Source organism: Chamaea fasciata, unplaced genomic scaffold, assembly GCF_029207755.1.
Source record: "Chamaea fasciata isolate MVZ Bird 193981 ecotype frontalis unplaced genomic scaffold, bChaFas1.0.hap1 SCAF_65, whole genome shotgun sequence".
Taxonomy (NCBI): domain Eukaryota; kingdom Metazoa; phylum Chordata; class Aves; order Passeriformes; family Sylviidae; genus Chamaea; species Chamaea fasciata.
The window spans coordinates 30,807-49,259 of NW_027094150.1; positions in this window are offsets into that span (position 1 = coordinate 30,807).

The following is an 18,453-nucleotide window of genomic DNA, read 5'->3' on the forward strand; positions in this document are numbered from 1 at the left end:
TTCCCTCAGGGAAGAGGCTCGTGGATCCCGAGGCTGGAGCAGAGCCAGAGGATTTGCCAGGGGAAGGAAAAGGGCTCGGTGGTGAGGGGAGCGTTTCCCATGATTGTGCTGTAAATACCCTCAGCACTCACTCCCCTCCCATTGTTCTCCTCTGGAATCAAGGGCAGGCAGGATCAGGGGAAGAAAGGAAAGTAAAATGTCAATACAGGTTGGAGCTTTCTGCAGGGAAACTCTGCAATGGCTAACACACACAGAAAGGGGAAAGTTCTCCCTTAAATACTCAAAGTAAAAATCCTTCCAGAGGAAAAGGTGGGTGATATCAGGGATTCAGGCACAACATCACTTCAATCATGGGTTACACTATATATATATAGATGTATTTATTTATAATTTATGTAGATGTGGCACTGTGGTGTTGGTAAACACGTCACCAATCTAAAGAGATCTATGCTTAATAAATAATTATAGCAGCAGGCTCTTAACTGGCAGCAAACTATTTCATCTGGGATAATTTCATTCATTTCATCCATAAAAATAGTTCAGCACATTCTAGAACATGGAAGAATAAAATTCCACAATTCTGAAGGGATTTTTGTTTTGGAAAAAAACCCAAATTACCTAACCCATCCTGGACATGGTTTTATATCCTAAGCCAAACCCAAATATTATAACCCAAATCCCTCCCTGGGAGGGTGATGAGGGCTGGGATGGAATTCCCAGAGAAGCTGTGGCTGCCCCTGGCTTCCTGGAAGTGTCCCAGGCCAGGCGGGAGAAGCCTGGGACAGTGGGAGGTGTCCCTGTCCATGGCAGGGCTTGGGAATGAGAGATTTAAGGTCCCTTCCAACCCATCCAGCGTGGAATTCCATGGTTCTGTGAACATTTGAAGGTACCGAATCCTCATTTGCCTCCACCCACCATGCCACTGACACCACATAGAGCAAATAGACTGCCCTCATCACACAGCGCGCCCATATTAAAACACAAATCACCCATAAATTTTAAAAATAATTACAAACTGACCAGAAAAGAAAAAAAACAACAACTTTAGTCTCACAGACAAAGAAAAGCAAGAACAAGTGACACAAGCAAAAAAAGCTCCTTCGTACAACCAACTGCCGGCAAAAAAACCACGCTACGCCCTTTTCACTGACGGTTCCTGTCGCATCGTAAAAATGAACCATAAGTAGAAAGCAGCCGTATAAAACCCCACACGACAAGTTGCAAAAGCCACTGAAAGGAAAAAAAAAAAATCAAGTCAGCTTGCTAAACTCAAAGCTGTCCAATTAACCCTTGACATTGCTAAAAACAAAGAGCAGCCAAAGCTCTACCTCTACACTAATTCGGAAGTAGCAGCCAATGCTCCGTAGAGTTGGCTAAAAAAGTAGAAAAAGGCCAACTTGCAACATAAAAAAAAAAAAAAATCTAGGCTGCTGATGAATAAAAAAACATTGCCCCTCGCATAAAAAACTACCTGTAAAAATCCGCCACGTAATTCCCACATGTTCCCAAGAATCAAGCTAATAAAAAACAGCAAAATAATAAGCAAGTCAATCAAGCTGCCAAAATAAAAGTATCAAAATTTCAATTAGCAAGACAGAAAAAAGTTGTTCCTAGCTCAATAAGCCCATAATGCCTCGAATCATCCAAGCAGAAATGCCACCTCTAAGTGAGCCCAAAACCAAGAAGTAAATTTAACCATAGACAGTATTTCTCAAGTTATCCATAACTATAAAACATGTGCTGCAATCAAGCAAGCCAAGCAAGTAAAGCCCTTATGGTATAGTAAGCAGTAGTCCAAATATAAATATAAAAAAACCTAACAAATTAACTACATCAGCCTTCTCCAAACCCGCCAGGGCAAGCGCTATGTACTAACGATAGGAAAAGCCATCACTAAATAGTTAAAAACCTACCCTGTGCCTCATGCTACTGTCCAAAACACCATTCTGAGCCTAAAAAACAAGTCCTGTGAAAACACAGCACCCCTGAAAAAATCAAATCAAACAATAAAACCCATTTCAAAAATTGTCTTATAAGCACCTAAGCTAAAAAACACAGCATTAAGTAAGTATGCCATATTCCTTATCATGCACCAGCGGTCGAAAAAATTAAACAGTGCAATAACCTGCTTAAAGCTACCTTAAAAGCACTAAGTAAAAAAAACTTTCAAAACCTAAAGTATTAATTTAGCAAAAGCCACATAGCTAGTAAACACTCAAAGTTCCACCAACCGAGCAAATCCTGCCCAATCTAAGCCCGTGCAAACAACAACAAAAAATAAAGTTCCAATAGTACACATGAAAAGTATACTGAAAAAACCTGTTTAAATTAATCCTGCCTCCAGCAAAAAAAATCTCATCCGTGAAATTGTCTTCGCTCAGAAACCAAGTTGTGCCTGGTAAATAATGCAAAAAAATAAAAAAAAACCCCCAATGCATACCTCAAAAAAACCTTGTCTTAAAGTAAACTATCCATGACAATGTGACTGTATCCATATTTGCATGTATATATATATAAATATATATATATATATATTACAGTTTAAACTCAATATAATATGTTAGTAGGAAAAAAAATTCAAAGTAGATAATGTTGAGAGTTAGGTTTGTTCCTTCTTTCTCTAAAGAATTTTTTCCCCATAAGTTACCAAAGCAACCAAATGTTAAATACTTCAAAATACTTAGCTGAAACAAAAACAGAAACAAAATAACAAAAAACCCCCACACAAGTAAAAAACAAAGCTTAAAGCAGCTAGAAGCTGTCCTTCTTTTTTTTTTTTTCCCCGAGGTTCAAAAAAAAGAGAAAAAAAACCGGCTAAACTGTTGCTAACTGGAAAAGTTTCACTGTAGCCAAAAAAAATCCAGTCCTCAAAAATCTACTCTGGCCAGTTCAGCCGGAATCCGGAGCCTTCTCTGCCACCCGCAGGAGTTAAGCCAGCCCTGCCCCACCTTCGGCTTCTTCAGCGCTGCTCCTCTTGCTGCAGAGTGACCCTGCAGCCCCGCGCTGCCGGGACACCCTGCCATCCCAGGTACCAGCCCGAAACTTTCCACTCTTTCAGCTTGCTGCTCTAAAAATCCTGCAAGAACACCAAAACCAAACTGCCCTAAGTTTTGTAAGACAAAACCCTCAAAGTTCTTAATACAGTTTTTCTTTTGCTATTAATACTGTAGTTATTTGAAGGGTTTTTTTGTTTACTTTGTAATACATACTAATAAAAAACTGCTATTCCTATTTCCCAAATCTTTGCCTAAAAACCTCTAATTGTAAATTTATAATTAAAAAAAAAAAAAAAGTTTACGCTCTCCATTCCAAAAAAACCTCCAACTTTTACCTAGCAAATACCTGTCTTCCCAAACCAAAACAAGTTGCCATGCTCATCCATAAGGATAAAGTGGCTAATCCAGCTTTTGCCAACTCAGCTGAGTGGAAGGGGGAAGAGGAGGAGAGGATCAGCAGTGACCCAAAAAGAGAAATTAAAGAGCAATTGGTCATTTTGGATCGAGCAGCCTTTTGGAGATCTTAGCTGCCCAAGGGTTTGCCTGCACTGAGCTGGGTTTGAAGTGAAAGCCTGACTTTGGTTGAAGACAATTATCAGCTGAGAGAAGGGAGGCCGTGCCAGCTTCTGCGGCAGGCCCCGTGCCCTTCCTGCTGCGGCTGCGTCGGCAGCCCTGGGGGCTCCTTCTGCCGCCCTGAGCCCGCAGAGCAGGGCAGCGGTTGCCGATGGCTCGAGCCATCAAATCATTCAAGGTCCTGTTGGGCTCTCTTAGACACTTGGGCCGAGGGATTCCTTCGGACCTGGGCCACTTTGGGTGGAGCGGGGGCAGGGCCGGGGCAGGTGGCAGGGTGTGCATGGGCCCTTTGTGACACGGTGCAGCAGCGTGGTCACCGTGGCAGGGAACAGCACAGGGTGTCCGAGGAGCCTTTGTGACACGCGGTGACATAGGTGCTGGCAACAACGCAGCCACGCCACAGTGCTCGGAGCACGCCACGGGACAGGACGCGCCAGAGAGGTGCTGTGAGGAGTTCCCACACAGCCCGCTCGTTTGTGCCCGACCCGGAGCCTTTCCGAAGCGCTGCTCCTGCAGCTGACCTCGCGGCCAGACTGCGGGACTTGGTGACTCGGAGCTTTCCCGAGGCATCTCCCAACCCTGCGGTCGGTGCCCTCGCGGCCAGACCACAGGATCTGGTGACCTGAAGCACCACGAGGAGTCTCCTGTCGTTGTGGCAGGAGCCCTCAAGACCAGTGTGCAGGACTTGCTCTCCTGCAGCCTTCCTGAGGCTTCTTTGCCGCAGGTGCCTTTAAGGCACAACTGCACGACTTGTTGCCTCAGGGTTTTCCCTGGTTTCCTCAGAGGCATCTGTCTGAAGGTGCCCTCGAGGCCAGACGCTGACATGGCGGGCAGATTTTGCGACCTCTTCACAGTTTGCTGGAGGAGAAGAAATACAAGCCCTGGAGATGCTCCAGCACAACCCCCTCAAGAGCTGGAGCAGTTCCAGCCACAGCAGGATGGTGAGTGGCAGAGCCGGGCCACAAGGCCGATGGCTGCGGACAGCTTGGCCCCATCCCATCCCATCCCCGTTCCCATTCCGCCCACTGACAGGATGGAAGAGGGGCCGAGGCTGCCCCTGCAGCAGCTGTGCTCCATCCCCTGGGGCATCCCGGGGCTGTCCCTGCCTGGGGAGAGCAGGGCTGGCTTCTCTGGCCTCTCCTGCAACCCCTCAGCTCTGGCTGCGCTCGCTCTTTGCCAGATGCAACCATGGAGCAGACACAGGAGAAGAAGCCCACTCGTGGCCGCTTCCGCAGATCACTGAAGGTACGTGCAGCCATCCCCGCCTGGGCTGGGCCTGCTGTCACTGCTCGGCCGAGCTCCGTGCTTGGAGCACTCCATGGAACGCGTCTCTCTTCCCTGTCCTTTGCTCTCCTGCAGATGTTCCGGAGGCTCGTGCCCATTCGGGGTAGGACGACCAGAAGTCGTGCAACAGCTGAGCCTGACCGCAGGCCGACTGAGCTCCAGGCAGAGCCCAATGTCAGCCCAGATTTGGCTCAGCGCTTGGATGCTGCAATCAATGACGCAGCAAATACGGACATGGCAGTGACTGAGTCCGTGGCCTTCAGAAACACCAACACAAAAGAGACCCTGAGTCTTGGAGGCCAGGAGAGTGTGGCGGGAGGGGAAGCACTTCTTGGGGAAAGCTGCTCCCTTGGACAGCGCTCCAGGTCTTCCCCATATCTCCTCAAGGTGCCAGCCATGGTGAAGGACCTTCACCAGAGACTGGCGGCCTGTGTCACTTTGGATGCCAGGATGCGCTTGGACTTTCTGAGGCTGGCCGAAGAGCAACCTGCTGACGTTGTGCTGACCCTCCTGCGCTGTGCCCCAACGTGTGACAGGTATGGGGCCCACCTGCCTTGAGAGCTCAGGGCTCAGCAGCCTTTAGGGCCCATTGCCCTGCAGAGCCTGTCCAATGGGCTCTGCCAGACAGGCGGAGCGGTCCAGGACCCTTGGGCCCCTCTGTTCCACCAGCCTGCTGCCATGCTCCCTCCCTGCCCCTCAGGGCACCAGGGCTCTGTCACCTGGGCCTCCACAGCTGCACAGGGCATGCTACTGTGACTGAGACGGCCCTGACACAGAGCTCCAATCCCACAGAGCTGCTGCAAGCATGTGGAGAGCCATAGGCTCGTCGGCTGTGACAGCGGAGAAGGTGCTGCCAGCACTCATCCGCGTGATGGAGGATTGGCCTCTGCATACAACGACCACCTCCGATGGCGACGACGAGGACGTTTTTGCCCTGGCGGTGAGCTTCTGGAACCGGCCTCTGCTCGCTCCCCGGTCGCCTCTCCATCAGCTCTCCGTCCTCTCCCTGCCTCAGGCACTGGCTTAGGGCAGGCTCAGGGGGCTCCAGGCCCGTCGCTCCCCCTGCGTCTCCCCTCGGGCCCTGCCACACGGACATCTTAGCACTGAGCTCTGTCTCGGGCTGCTTCTTTTGCAGGCAACTCTGGGGCTGTGGCTGACTGTCCAGGTGCCCAAATGCCACAGGGCAGTGCTCCTTCATTCAGCCCGTCTGTTTGTTGCTCTCCTCTTCCACATTGTCATCACCACACAAGAGATGCCAGTGGAAGTTGCTGACTTCTGGAGAGCGTGCCAGGAGGAACACGGCCTTCCCAGCAACCCCAACAGGTGCCAGTCCTCCTGTCTTTTCAATGTCCTTGTGGCCGGCGCCAGCGCTCGCCGTGTGACCTGGGTTTTGCTCTGCGCACAGGTTTGCAGTGCAGGCCATGAAGGCTCTGTTCAGCCAAATGTGGTGGAACACAGAGATGATGGCTATGGAGCGCAAGCGTGGCTGGGACACGCTGCTCTGTGCTGACACCCAGCACTATGCCGTGGGTCTGCTGGCCAGGTGAGAACCCCTTCTCTCCCACATTTGTCCCCTGTGCCCCACACAGTCCCTGTGCTCATGGCCTCGAGGGCCTCGTCACCGAGGGCCGGCCAAGCCGACTGGAAAAGGCTGGCAGAGGAGGGTGCCCAGAAGGGGCCGCCTCCCAAAGCGCCCACATCTCCCTCCAGAGATACTGGGGAAAGACCGGACCTGTGAGTTAGACCTCCTGGGAGAAGACTGTCCCCCCCACCTCAGGCTCTTGCTGCCTTTTTCCCCCTGACAGGGAGATGCGCCGTCACTTGGGCCACACCTGTTCCCGCATTGGCTTCTACCTACTCCAGCCACTAAGCAGGGAGGAGCCACGCTGGGATCTGCCCTCCCTGGCATTCCTGGTGGAGGTGAGCCAGCGCTGCCTCGCTCAGCTGCCTCTCAGCCCTCTGCCCTCTCGTAGCTGCAGCTGCCTGGGCCGGTGCCCGAGCCCTGTGCTGCTGCTGCTGCTGCTGCCTGGGCCCGGCCCTGTGCGCTTCTGGGCTCCTGCTGTTCGGGTCACCTGTCACTGCCCTGTGCCTTTCAGGTCATCGAGTACCTGGACCTGAGGGAATGCGCAGGCCGTGTCCTGGAGGAGATGTCAAGGCACCTGCGGGGCACGTGCAGGCAGAGACGTCACCTGGCGCTCAAAGGCCTTGTGCTGCTCAGCGAGGAGCCCTCGATGGTGAGAAGGGGGCAGCGGCTGAAGCTGCGCTGGGGAAAGCAGCCCCTTGGGCTGGCTGGGCTTCAGGAGCTGAGGCAGCTGCTCCCAGCTCTCCTGCCTCCTGCTCCAGCTGCTCGAGTGCTTCGGGACCGGCCTTTGGCCTCTGGGCCCAGCAGCGGCAGGGTGGGCTAGCAGAGCCAGGGCGGTGTTGGCGCTGCAGCTCTTGGTGGCTTCCCAGCACAGCCTTGTGTTCCATACAGGCCGGAGGTGTACGCAGCCTGCTTCCAAGCCTCCTGGAGCGGCTTGGTGATGCCGACGGAGAGGTGGTCGCCATGTCCCTCTCTGCGCTCACCAATGTGTGCCAGCGGAAAGACTCCGTGATCGGCAGGACCACTGCCCTGAAGCTAGCCGACCTCCTCCTGTCGCTCTTTGGAAACGTAAGGCTCTGCGTGCCACGGGCATTAGCTGCTGCGCAGAAACTTTGTGCCCTGGGGATTTTTAGGCATTTGCCCGGCTGGGCTGGAGAAATTGGTGCTGAGGCCTCTTCTCCTTCCTTTCCTTCAGGACAACAGCCAGGTGCAGCTGCTCTCCATTCAGCTTTTCCAAAAGGTGATGGGCTTGGTAGCGGATGAGGGCAAAGAGCCACTGAACACAGTTGTGAGCCAGAGCCTGCTCCCACTCTACTTGCACTGCCACGAGGTGAACGAGCGCGTGGCCAAGGTGAGGCATTGTGTGATGCCGGTGCATCCCTGACAGGGGGCTCGGCTGCCTCCTGCCCGGGCACCTCTCCCGGCTTGCAGCCTCCTGCTGGCCCTGGCGCAGGGACGCAGGGCCCGTGCCCTGGGCTGGGCTGCGCTGCCAGCTCCCGTCTCTGCTGCTCTCCAGGCCTCTCGGGAAACGCTGCATTGTGCGGCCGGCTTCCTGAAGAGGAGCGACCTTGAGCACGTGCTGAAGACGGAGAAGCTGTTCAAGTTCGCCGAGTGCGTGGTAAGGACGGCCTCTGGAGAAGCCCCCTGACGGCGGGGCTCGGTGTGCGGGGCTGGCAGCCGTGGCCCCTGCCCAGCGCCGCACGCAGGGGCTCCGGCCTGCGCCCCACACGCCGCTCCCTTCCGTGGGGCCGCGCGGGCTCTTCTCCAGGCTCCTGTGCCCCGAGTCGGGCGCCGACGGAGCGCCGGCCCAGCGGGGCTGCGGGGCGGGGCGGCACCGCGGCTCCCCGGGCAGCGCCCGGCCCTCCGCCCCCTCCGGAGCCCGGCGCCCGCTGGCCGGGCCTCGGGGCTGTGCGGGCAGCGCAGGCCGGGGCTGGGCGCCGGGAGCGCCCGGCCGAGGGGCTGAGCCCGCGCCAACCCTTCCCTCCCTCCTGCCGTTCTCTCCAGCTGGCAGACGACAGGAGCCGAGCGGCCGAACACCTGCGCCTGGCCCTGCCCTACCTGGAGCACCCACAGGAGCCCCTGCGAGAGGCGGCCATCAAGCTCATCGGTGAGCCACGAGCCCGGGCTCCCTCCCAGCCCCAGCCCCAGCCCCAGCCCCAGCCCCCGTCCCGGCAGCGGCATCCGCGCCCGGCGCCGTGGAGCCGCGCCTGCCCTCGGGGCTGCTGCCGCCCTCTGCGGCCGTGCCCTTGGGCGGCAGGATGCGGCAAGGGCCCGGGCCGAGCCCTGCCGGGGCAGGAGGCCGTGTGGCCACAGGGCTGGCAGCGCCGCTGGCAGGGCGCCGTGCCGCTGGGGCCCTGACAGGCTCTGTGTTCCCAGGGATCGCCGGGGTGCGCCTGAGGAGGCAGAAGGAAGAGCTCCAGGCCCTCAGCGAGGGTGAGTGAGGGCAGCGGGTTCTCAGCGGGGCTGCCGGGAGGAGCCGCAATGCTCGCGCAGGGGGCTGCAATCCCTGTCCTGGCTGCGGAGGGCCTGGCTCCCTGTGCGGACAAGGGCTGGCGTGCGCAGAACACGGAGAGATTTCGGGGACGCGGGCGGGGCGATTCGTGTTTAGCACCTTGCGGCGAATCCCGTTGGCCCCTCTCTCCTCTCTTGTGGTGGCCACGGCAGGAGCTGGCTCGGATGGCCCTTGGCAGGAGGGTCTCCTTGGACTCCCGCACATCCGGGCTTTGACCGGGGCTCTGTGCCTGTCTCTTCCAGCTCTTCAGGCCCTGAGAGACGACGACAGCCCCTCTCGGATAAGCCTCTTTGTCCAGCTGATGTTCGAGGAGCGAATTGCAGAACTGCAGTCATCTGCTAGCTCAGAAGAACCGGTGGCCTTAGAAGACCTTCAGGGGCCACAGAAGATGAGACCGCCTGGAGACGGAGGAGCCGGAGCTCCAGGCACAGCTGATGATTGACACAGCTTATGCCTGTGGGAAGCTCCCGTGCCTTCAACCCTCTCCCTGCCTTGCTACACCATCCGTCCCTTTTCCCTCCACCCTTCCTCCCTTTTGACAGCTCCATGTCTTCAGCCCTCAGACCATGCCCCTCCCCTTTTTTCCCTCCCAGCTCATCCCTTTGCTTTGCCTTCCATTAATAAACATTCAAAGAGAAGTTGATTGAAGGCACTGAGGTGCTTTTCCCAAAGACTGGACTCGGTTCCATGGGATCACAGACTGGTTTGGGCTGGAAGGACTTTCAAAATCACCTTCCACCACGTCAGGGTGCTCCAAACCCCAATGTCCAGCCCGGCCTTGGACACTGCCAGGGATGGACACCCCAGGATGGACACCTCGTTCCAGGACCAAGGCTGGTGCACATCAGGCACCCAAACAAGCCCCAGCAGCTGCAGCCTCGGTGGTTTTAATCCCAACCATCCAACATTCCCGAGCCGGCAGCGCGGCAGTGCTGACCTCTAGTGAGAGGTCCCTGGAAAAGGGAGGATTTCTTGGGATAAAGTTCCCTTCCCAAAGCCTCCAAAGGCAACACCAGAACCCTCAACAACCAAAAAGCATGGGTGACAGTGTCCAACGAAAGGTTTTCTTTAAAAAACACCCCAAATTCACAAGGAAAGCATCCAATCAAAGCCTCAGGGCTGGTCCCGAGGAGCCCAGAATGGACCAGGACAGCTCAGGGGGACAGGGAGCTCCCAAACTGCTCCTTTGGGTCCCCTCATTGTCCTCCAGAATCCAGAACTTTCACCCAAAATGTCCCTCGGGAAGATGAGAATTTTCCAGGCAAGTCAAAGAAATCTCCACTGCACAAAAATCTCTTTTAAAACCAAGCTTAAAGACTGGGAGTTCTGCTTAGATTGAAACGATGAAATTCAGGATATTCTACATCAAATGCAGCATTTTTGATTCTAACAGACTCCTCTCCCTGCAGCCAAACAAACGTCAAAGGTTCCTGAGCTTTTTGTGGCACACCAGGATTCCCTGGAGCCATCCCAGGAACATTTCCTGGAGTATCCCAGGAATGTTCCCCATTCCTGGGGCTCCACAAACCTCCTGCCCCTTTACAGCAAGCTCAGCTCGGGTCAGAGATAATTGATCCAATTACCTCCAGGAGGAATGAAAGCAAAGCAAAGCAAAGCGCACTCTGCAGGAGCCCTGGGAAGTCCCTGTTCAGCAAGGAGCTTCCCACTGAAATGATGGGAAAATGATGAGTTCCAGCATGAAATTCAAGGCTTTTCCCTCTGGAAGCAAAATCCAGTCCTTGCATTACCTCTTTTTATTGGTTTTAGTCACTAAGTCTTAAAAAATAAATCGGTTTTCACATTGTTCAGGCTTGGAGAGGTTAGTGCTTTTCCTGAGCTGGGATAAATTCCTGAGGCTGAGCACTTTTTGTACTTCTGGAACTGGAGATTCCTCTGCAATATTCCCTGGGGAGCTTCTCCTCACCTTTTCCTCCCCCAGAAAAACGAAGCAGAGCAAGGAAGGTGTCCAAGAAGGAGAGGCTGGAGAAGCCCCACCTCCCTCCAGGCTCATTCCAGCACTTTCCTGATGGAATTTTCCCATTTCACAGCCAGAGAGCAACCCCTGGCCCCTGACTCAGCTACTCACGGAGTAATTAGAGCCAAGAGGCTGGAGCAGGTACTCAGAGGTTCCACCAGAGCCACAATCCCCCATCAGGATCCTCTATATTGTCCAGGAAGGAGGAGTTTTTAGGCAATATTGGAAATCTAGGATCTAGGCTTGCAGCAAAGCACGGAACATCTGCTGGCGCTGGGCTCTGCGTCCCAGGAAATTCAGTGGATTCCTGCTTCTCCACAGGGCCAAGCTGCTATTTCAACACACTTCTGTGGGCCAGGGTTGAGAAACAGGAGGAGTAATGAGCTGGGAGCTGCAAAAAAATAAAATTCAAGACATTCCTCAGCTTCTGAAATGGGCCAACCTTCGAATCCTTTTTCTTCATTAGATTTTTCATTACTGGGAGGTTTCTTCCTGAGAACAAATCCCTGGGATTTCATTCAGAGGTGGAGTTGCTGGCTGGTAAAAACAACCAAATCCTTTAAATAAACCCCTCAGCATTCTGGTTTTTAATCAGTGATACCTGAGTTCCAAGTTTGGACAGGCATTTATTCCTTAAACTAAAGGCATCAGCTTTTGGCAGCAATTTGGCCAAATCATCGTCCTTCTGTCTCCTGAGCCTCTCCTGCTCTTCTGCTCTGCAAAAGAAAAGCGGTGAAAGATGGTTTGCCCTGAGGGAAAAGCCTGCCAAAGCAGGGAACTGCTGTTATTTGAGTGTTAGTTCATATTTTAATGTTGTTGTTGTTGTTTGAATACCTAGGAAACGCTTTGGGGCAGCAGGTGAACGACCCTGAGAGGCGCAGGGCTCAGTAACTCAGTGTAAAGAAAGAGAGAGGCTGATTTCTGCAGGTTCCTTTTATTTCACTCCAAGATTTCAGTAGAAAGAGAAACCTTTTGGTTTTTCCCCAGATTACAAGGTGCTCCTTTTAGAATTTTTTCAGATGTATCTCAGGAGGAAAGAGCATTTACCTCTCTCACCTGTGGAAGCAGCCTGGGTTTGTGCACACTGCCAGAAAGAGTCAAACATGGCCACAGGCTTTAGTGCGTGTTGCTTAAACACATGCTCTGGACATTTTCCTACTGGCAGCAGAAAGGATGATGGGGACAGTTACATCAATTGAACTGAACTCTAGAATTCCATATCTAGTTTTTTTAGTTCCTTTTTTTATGCATTTGCAAACCATCATCTTACCTTCTGCCCCTTCTCTTACTGTTACTGGATATTGTCTTGTTGGATGTAATGTTTTAGGGTAGCTCAAAATAGATTTTAACAGCTTGAGATTTCCTTACACCTTAATTATAGAGGTTGTAAGTCAGTCCGTATTTTTTTCTGACAGATGCCTCATTTTTATACCTCAAGCTTAGTGTATTAAAGTCTCTACTGTTTCAGAACCCACAGTTATCATGGATACAAAGAACAGTTTAAAATGCATCATTTAGTAATAGATACAAAGCTGAGGGGCAAATAGGCATCATGTACCCTTTGTGAGAAACCAACTCTAAAAGCTGTACAGACACATTGCCACTCACATCTCAGGGAAGGGATAGATTTTTTCATTTAGGTCAGCAGGAAATGGAAATTTTCTGGCAGTTTAAAACTTACCACCAACTCCTGAAGTTTTGTGCAAAATCCCAGTGTGTAACATCTGGGTATTTTGCAAAGTCACCTGGCTGCAAACCTCAGCCTCCAACAAATGAAGTGCAGCTCAGCTGTGAGGATTTTTCTGTAACATCTTTAGAACATAAGAGGTAATTAAAAACCAGTTCTGTTGCCTAGTGTTACAAAATTGATTACAACTACATGCAGTAACTGCTTTAGACTTGGGAGTTATTTTTAAAAGAAAAAAAGTCCACCACATAAAACATTGCCCAAAAAATCCCCTTGCAAGGTAGTTTTAATGAATCTTTCATGGTTCAATGAGCTATTGTATTAGGTCATTCTCCTGATGAAGCAATGCTCCAATCTCATTACATTTAGTCAGAAAGAAATAAGCTGCTAGTGTTATTGGATTTCTTATAATTAGTTAAAAAGCAATTTTTTAGAATTTCCTTTCATAGGGTTGGGGGAGGAGGGAAGTTGAGACGAGTAATATTGTGCTGCATATAAGTAAAATATAGTGCTCCACACACAATAACCATTCCCAGCTGAGATGTGCTTTAAGGTTTGGGTAAGTCAGCCTCTTTCTCCTGTATCCTTCCTTCCCGCTCCTGTCATCTCTGCTTTTCCAAACAGCAAACCTGAGAACGAGCTCAAAAGGCTGAAAGTCCAAAGAAAAAACACCAGGCAGTCCCCAGAGCTGGTGGTAATTAATAGAAAGTGAATCAGTTGCTTTGTATAGCAGATAAAGGAAAAGCCCAGCCAGAATAACCTGCCTCATCACCACATTGTGTTCCCAACAGAAATTAATTTTGTGAGCTGTGGGAGTTTGAAACAAACATGTGAGGGCTAAAAAGACCTAATGCCATCATCCCAGCGTGGAGAGGAAGATTGAAAGGTGCTTTCAGGAGAACGGCTGCAGTCTCTGGGTAGGGACAATATTTTCCCCCCTGTGGCCTTTATGAAAAAAGAGTAGAATAAATAGTGCCACATGTCTGCACAGCTGGAACATCTGTGACTGGTTGGCACAATTTTACAATCCTACCTGACCGCCTGAATCTGGCTGTAATTGACAGACACGGCCGTAATGGCAACATCCTATCGATCTTCCCTGGGACCAGAGCACCTCAGGCTTGAACGACTAAATTGTGGTAAAGGAGCACGAGATCCCTCAAACATTCACAGAGAAAAAAAGCATTCTCACATTTTAGAACGTACGCCTGATTTTTCATACGAGCCCAAAGGCAGCCTGCACAAGTTGATGTAAAGGCATCTGATGAAGGTTGCTAAATACACAGAAGCTCATTAAGTGCCTGCTTCAAAAGAGCTGGAGCCTGGAAAAACTTTTCAAAATACCAAGTATGCTTATCCGGCATCTGGGTAGAAATCTGCTGTCAACACAGCTAGAAATGGGCTCATTGAACTCCATGGAGTTCTCCTAAATCCTTGTTTAACACGAGATACAACGGATGTGATTGCAAGTCCTTGTATGTAGGTGATAAAGCAGCCCATCCACAACAAAATAAATGCTATTTTATAAAACTACAGCTTCTTATTCAACATGCTGAAGGCACCTAAAAGTTTTGCAGTGCAGCATGAACTATATTAGCCCAAGTAAACAGCATGAAAACACAACTGGTGCGAGCAAAAACCCTCTCAGATTTTCAATACCTCCACTCTCCTCCCCACATTCAAGTTTCCTCTAGATTCAAGATTATTCTAGTATAAATTCCTAAAGACATGATTCCATCTTTATACTAGTTGGCGTTTTTATTTATTCCCACTAAAATGTGTTTTGCAGAAAAATATTTTCCAATACAAAACTCCAAAACATTTCACAGACATACTTCAGAAAAGAAGAAAATAATAGGTTTGCTAAGGAATTCACAGGCCTGCCGTGCATAACTACAAACCTCTTTCAGCTGTGATCAAGACACCTTCTGTATTTATAAATCTTAAAACTTAAGTCTTATTTACTGGATAGAAGCTTGGGGTTTTTTTGTTTTAGTTTTTTGGGGGTTTTGGGGGGTTTTTTTGCTTGGTTAGTTTTTGAGGTTTTTGGTTTTGGTTTGGTTGGTTTTTATTTTGATTATGTTGGTTTTATAAGAAAGAAAAAGCATGCTGTGATAAGACTGTGAGATTTTTTTTTTCCTGGGTTCATTTCTTGCTTTGGGAAGCACTGCCTTTTTAACAATATTTGCAAAAGAGGTTGAGGGATACACTGAAACACACTCTAAAATACTACAGAGATAAACAGGGATCCACCATCCCTGTGCCCTGGATTCCTATCCCTCATTCCCACTCCTGGAAATGCTTTTGATAACAATAAAACATGTTGAACTCTTTTCTGTACTCGCTGACACCACTGCTAAATCCCAATAAGATATAAAAGATTTGCAGCTTGCTTGGATTTACATCCAAAAGAAACAAAAGGCACAAGACTGGGAAAGGGTGAAAAGTCCTCCACAAAAGCAGTCATGCTTTGCAATGTCCAAATGAAGGAAGACACACAAATATTTTCAGGAAGACCGAATGTAGAATGGAAACACTTGGAGATGGGCAAAAATAATAGAAAAGTGAGCAACCTGAAACTCCTGGCATGCCCAGAGACCTCCTGACACCACGCCAGCCTTAAAACAGAGCTACTGCTGCTCACAGAATAACCATTCGAGGGAGGCTATTTTGAATTATTTCACACAATTTCAGTTCCCAAAGGGGCTATAAAGCACTATTGGTAGTCATCTGTACTACAATCATTGATCTTAACTTTAATTATTATTAATGCAAAAATATTTATGAACCAAAGCTATTCCCTTCCATTTCTCTGTCCCTTTCAAAGCTGCTAAGAGCTGGATAACTAAGCAAAGGAGTGCCCTCTGGGAAGTCAGCGGTGATTGCCTCATCCTCAAACGGGAAATTGGAAATTCAGAGTAGGGCAAGAAGCTTAACTCCAGCTATTGAACAGCTGCCATAAAAGAAAGAGTTAAGTAGACAAGGGCACTTGTGTGGAGAAGAGGCAGCTGAAGAAAAGGTAAAAACCAGACAGCTGTGAATGCAGGCACTGAACAGAAAGCAATTATTCTTTTTTAGAAGAATATGGAAACATCAAACTAAACCAGTAGAATGAAGACCAGGATTCCTCGCAATGTGCAATGGGGACACTTTTGGACAATCCTATGTCCCAGGTGCACAGTTAGGGACTCTTCCAGAGCCAAAAGACTAGACTGGAAATCTCCTTAACTGGATTTAGCACACGCTTGCAGCTTCATTGTGTTCAGAGGAACACTCACCGTAAAGGTAAAATCCCGAGGAAGCCACACACAGCACACTGTGGAACAAGCAATTTCCTCTTAACCCATGTTAGTTCCTTTGCCAAGACCCAAAACCAGAAGAATGGCAGCAAAGTGGATTTTTCCCCTGATATACCTAATCTTTCTATCAATTAAATGTATTCCCAAATGCTTTGATGGACGGGTTTTAATTATTACTTCTACCACTTAAGAAACAGTCTCAATAATTTCCTTAAAAATCGCTGAAGCAAGACACCGTTCAAATGAAGGATACAATTAAATGGGGCTATTGATAAAAATTTTCTCCATATTCAGAATTTTTCCTGTGATTCACATGCATTAGCAAAAGCAGTATCAACTCTTCCCTGCCAGAGTAGTTGAGCATCTTCCTGCTACTAATTCAGCACACATATTTCAGCCATTACCCAGGGAATGCAGTGATTAGGCAGCTTTCCAGTAAACAGTCCTTAAAACAGTTCATAAAAATTCCATTTAGAAAAAGGTTTGTTTCCTGCTCGAGAATTTGATAAGATGTTGCAATTACTGCTTAGGGATATATTTCAAGTCCGCCAAGTGAGGTAAATTCCATTTCCACGCACGCTATCATAGCGTTTGCAGGTTAAAATGCCATAAAGTAGTTCTTACGTACTCAGAAGATGCAATTAATTTGGGTGCTGCTTTTTTAGAAACACACGCTTAGAAAATCCTGAAAACTTGCAATGAAAAAAGTGAAATACCCATAAAACAGGCCACAAAAGGCAGATTCTCAAGTAGAAATCTAGTGGCATTGTCTGAATCCCAACTTGCCCAGACCAAAAACTGTTCCTAGTAATGGAGAGAAAACAGCATCACAATCTATATATTCTTTTGACATCCCACCTGAGGTAAGACCCCTAGTTCAAAGGTCCCAGAATAACCAGAAACAGTCAGTTTTACAGGTTACAAGGAAATCAAAGAAATACTCAAATTTTGGCACAGTAATTCCTAAACTTAGAGCATCAGTTTGTTATCCATAAATGGAAAGCATTTAGCTTGTCTTAACAACTTCCTAAAAAAAACAAGATTCAATTGCAACATTTATTATCTAAAAGTGTTCTGGTCAAAATAAAAATGAAACTCAAAATTATGAACTCTTTTTATGAAAATAGCTGATACTTATTAGGCAATAAACTCTTGCTCTCTCCTGCTTTCATTTCCTCAAAAAAGCAACATAAACTAAAAGAATGTAATCTCATGTGTTCAGGCTCCATATTTGTTGTTTTGAGAAAAGGCTTTATAACAGCTTCATTGAAGGCTCTTTAAGAAACTAAATCTTTCTAGTTTAATAGAGTGACAAGGTGTATATGAGGGCATCAAATGAAAAGGAAAATGAGCTGTCACAATAAAGTACTACTGAAAGCCTCAGCACAAACTGCATGACAAGCTAAAAGAAAAAGAATTATTTTGTTCCTTTTGCTTTAACCAAAGTCCTAACACTTAGGACCTGCAAACCGCTGCCATTTTAGAGACAAACTGTATTTTAAGTGGATGTAACTAGCCCTCGCAAACGTAGCAAAAAGTGAAATGTTCTCAAATTGGTCTTAGCATGTGCACTAATCCATCCACACCACATCAGACGTATCTTGTAGTTGATAATATTTTACATGCTTACAATAATTACTGTAATTCAGAACCTTGACACCCATTTTCCTAAGATAAATCAACGTAAGAAAAATTATTCAACCTCCCTTTTCTTCTAAGGGTAAATGCAAAGCAGTTTGAAGCTCACTGTAGGTTTAAATTTTAATCCAAGGGCTGATGGTCTGCAATATGATTACAGTCCTTCCAATGTCAAAAGTTAACAGAGGAGTGGAGTCTATTTCAAATGACTGGCTCTAAACATCTCATAATTACATTAGATAAATTACACTTTACACATAATTGCAACAAGTTTTTGCCTTATTAGGCACCGGTCTGAAATACTTGGCAGTTTCACAGTGAAACACTATTCCTCTTGATGCATTTGGATGAGGTCCTTACCCTTCTACCATCACAGTCAGGGATCTGCCACTGGCATAAAATTCCAGATGGATAATGCCAGCAATCCTAACTACTTCACAAAACAAACAGGTAAGGAGGGAAATTGATTAATATGCTGTTCTTTTCCCCTTTCAACTGACAGAAGTTTTGCATGCTTAAAAAAAAAATCCGGTTTTTCCATGACATCATTCGGCTTGAATGCTACTGCTTTTCCTTAATGCAACTACATGTACATGGATGTAAAACTTCTCTTTACACAGAAGCAACGCCCAACTTTACATGTTTTTCTTTACTCTGTTTCCCCTGATTATAATTCTAAGATCCTTTCTGATTTTTACGCCATTTCCCTGTCTTAATTCTTCAGTGTTGTTAAATGAAGTGCCCCTCTCCATTCTGTGAAGATAGAGTGATTTACAGCAGCTAAAAATCAGGGGATTGTCCAGTAATTACAGCTTTTCTCCGTAAAATAGTAGTATTGGATTCATTAACAGTGTTTGGATTCATTAACAATTAAAGTTTATTTCACTGAACAACAAGTACAAAGCTG